The 3,303-nt window shown below is 43.1% G+C and overlaps 1 protein-coding gene across 1 annotated transcript in view; it reads right to left on the reverse strand.

Annotated features, from left to right (window-relative positions):
* Nucleotides 1–3,303, reverse strand: part of ACACB (acetyl-CoA carboxylase beta) — a 121,416-nt gene that overhangs the window by 116,838 nt on the left and 1,275 nt on the right. The gene's annotated exons all lie outside the window — the stretch shown is intronic.

Genomic DNA, 3,303 nt, shown 5'->3' on the forward strand with positions numbered 1-3,303 from the left:
CCCCCCCCTTTTTTTTTTTTTTTTTTTTTTTTTTTTTTTTTTTTTTTTGGCAGCTGGCTGGTACAAGAATCAAACCCTGGACCTTGGTGTTACCAGGCCCACGCTTTCCCAAGGGAGCTAACCAGCCAGCCTTTACCTCATCTTGATATGTGTTGTTTCCAACAGACTGGAACACACAGGTTTTGACATGTTTTATTCATCCGGCCAACCACCAGAGGCAGTGGCACTAGCGCAAGTGTCTAAGCCTTGATTCCCAGAAGATTCTTTGATGTGAGATTCTCAGTACAGTTCATTAGAAACAACAAAGACATACGGGTTTCCCTTCATTGCAGGACCCTCATTCTGGGATTTGGCTGGGGCTAGGGATGTTCCTCATAGAAATGCCAGTATCTTGGGAGCCACCAGCACTACCCACATTGCCCCTGGGTGCTAAAATTCTAAATTCCCGACTCTGAAAAAGCACATAGATTGGGGACAAAAGAACAGTGTGCCAGTGGCATTCTACTTATGAGAAGTTGGAGGCTCAAAGAGGGGAAGGGACCTACCCAAAGTTACACAGCACCCCATGGAGGCCCTTTGAATCTCCCATGACCCCCCACAGTGTCCATCCATCCTTACAGTCGGTGTCTATAATTCATAAAAACCAAGATCCCTCTGCCCTTCCCCTCACTGGGGCAAGGCAAGGATAAATGATGTCCCTACAATGCTAGGTTTTTATGCGATGAAGATACAAAGGCAGAAAATTCACTCAATATTTTAGCTTCGTTTCCTCTATGAGAGACAGTTAAGTTTCTTTCACTTTTATTAATCCACCAGCTCAGGGGCTGGCCCATTAGCTCAGTTGGTTAGAGCGTGGTGTTACAACACCAAGGTCGAGGGTTCAGATACATACGCTCGACCAGCCACCGAGGAAAAAAGAAAAAGAAAAAGAAATTCACCAGCTCAGAAAAGCTATGGTTTAAACACAAATCAGCAAAGACTCTTCAAAATAGTGGGGGAAGACAGTGGGAAAAAATTGGGAAACCGTTCCCTCTCCATTTCTTAATTGATCACTTACTGAGTGCATTATTCTCTTACTAGGTATTTTAGAAATGTCAGTTCATTTAATCCTCACAACTTCCTGGGAATCCAAGAAGAATAACAATGTTATTACTTTGTTAAGACTGTTCCCTTGATACATTCTTAATTAGCATCAGTGGAAATAATTCACACAGTTGGTTCCTCCTTACCCATCAATTTTGGATCTGTGCTGTCCAATGCAATAGCCACCAGCCATCTGAGGCTATTTAAGTTTTAAAGTAATTAAAATTTAAGTTTAAAATTCACTTCCTCAGTCACACTGGGCACATTTCTAATGTTCAATAGCTACACGTGATTAATCACTACCATATTAGACAGACCAGTTCTAGAACATACCATTCTAGAACATTCCATCATGGCAGAAAGTTCTGTTGGACCACTCTGGGCTAACTTCAAAGTTGCCTCTTCTGAGAGTTCCTCCCTGACCTGACCATATCTTTCTAAAATTGATCCCCTTGGATATTTCCACTTGATCCTGCTTCCTTCCTGGCATTGGACACACCTGGAAACTATCTTATTTGTTTACATGTTTATTTGTACATTTCTCATCTCCCTGCTGGGATGTAGGCTCCTTAACAGCAGCAATCATATCTGTCTTGTTTCCTGCTGGGGCTATCGTGATAAATGTATCTCTAGATCCTCTTTGCAACCTCCTTAGGATATCCACTTTTCACATGATCTCTGATGTTTGTGTCTGGGTAAGTTGGTTTAATAGACTGTTTTCCCCCAATCCTTGATGAAATTGCCACATTGAGGGAAAGAAAGGAGTTTGGAGGGGAAAGAACGTTGGAGAATACAGAAGAGAGCACACTGCGGCGCATGGGAAGAACATGGGTTTTGCAGTCCAACAGACCTGGCCTTGAAACTTGGCTCTCCCACCATCTAGCTGTGTTTCTTGGGAAAGAAACTTCACTTCCCTGAGCCTCGGTTTTCTCATCTATAAAATGGGGATCTACCACCAGCCTTGTACCCTTGTTATAAAGGATAAATGGGTAATTTATATCAACTGTAGGTAGAAGGTGGATGGGGAAGCTCTGGTAAATCTGAGTGTTAGGTGAAGGAGGTGCTGCTGGGCAAAGGAAAGGCCCAGGAAAGGGGCTGGAGAGCAATCTACTACTTATTCGTACCTACTATATACCAAATTCTGCTTGCTTTACAAACATTAACCCATTTCATCCCTGCCACAGTTTACAGATGAGTGTTAGGTGAAGGAGGTGCTGCTGGGCAAAGGAAAGGCCCAGGAAAGGGGCTGGAGAGAAATCTACTACTTATTCGTACCTACTATATACCAAATTCTGCTTGCTTTACAAACATTAACCCATTTCATCCCTGCCACAGTTTACAGGACTACTTATTCGTACCTACTATATACCAAATTCTGCTTGCTTTACAAACATTAACCCATTTCATCCCTGCCACAGTTTACAGAGGAGAGACTGGGGCTGTGGTAGGTGAAAGGCATGCCCAAGGCCATATGGTAGGGGTGGCAGAGCCACTGTGTCTGGCTCCAAAGGCTATACTCTTTGTGCCAGATTCTGAAACCTTCTCTTCCTGTAACTTTTCCAGAAACTCAAAATAGTCTTCCCCTGAAGCCTGTCAGTGTAGGGAACACTTGCCTTTTCTCTTTTTTCTTTACCTCCTACTCCCAGCCACCGAGGTTAAAACTGAGCTCACTGGTAACATGCATGCACATGGAAGGCCACATCCAGACTTTTCTCATTTTGGCAGACAGAGTCCAGGAGATGTGTAAAATATTAGCCCATAAGACTCCGCCCTCTGGAGAGAGAGAGAATGGGCAGAAGGAACAGGAGAAAGAAGGCATAGGTTCTCTCTGGCTGCTGAAGTTATGGTTGGTGGCTCTTTTCTTCTCTCTGCTCTCCTGTATTTCCCAAGTTTTCTGCCTGGAACTGCTATATCCCATGTGTAATTTGGGGATACGGAAAGGGAAGGTTAATAACAAAACAAAAAGCCACCGAATGCACTCATGGGATGCATGGATGACTTCTTGCCTGTTAGGAACCTACATGAATCCATTTCTAACAACCAAATTGTTATTTGATTGAAGACAGTTATAGTATTTGAGTTCCCACTTTTTAGCCATTGCTAGGGCAAGGCTTGTTTTTCAGTTATTAGTTACCTGCTGAATGAATGAATGAACGAATGAATGAATGAATGAATGAACGAATGAACAAATGAATATCTCTTCAGGAGGCACGGAGAATT

Source organism: Galeopterus variegatus, unplaced genomic scaffold (genome assembly GCF_000696425.1).
Source record: "Galeopterus variegatus unplaced genomic scaffold, G_variegatus-3.0.2 Scaffold529, whole genome shotgun sequence".
Taxonomy (NCBI): domain Eukaryota; kingdom Metazoa; phylum Chordata; class Mammalia; order Dermoptera; family Cynocephalidae; genus Galeopterus; species Galeopterus variegatus.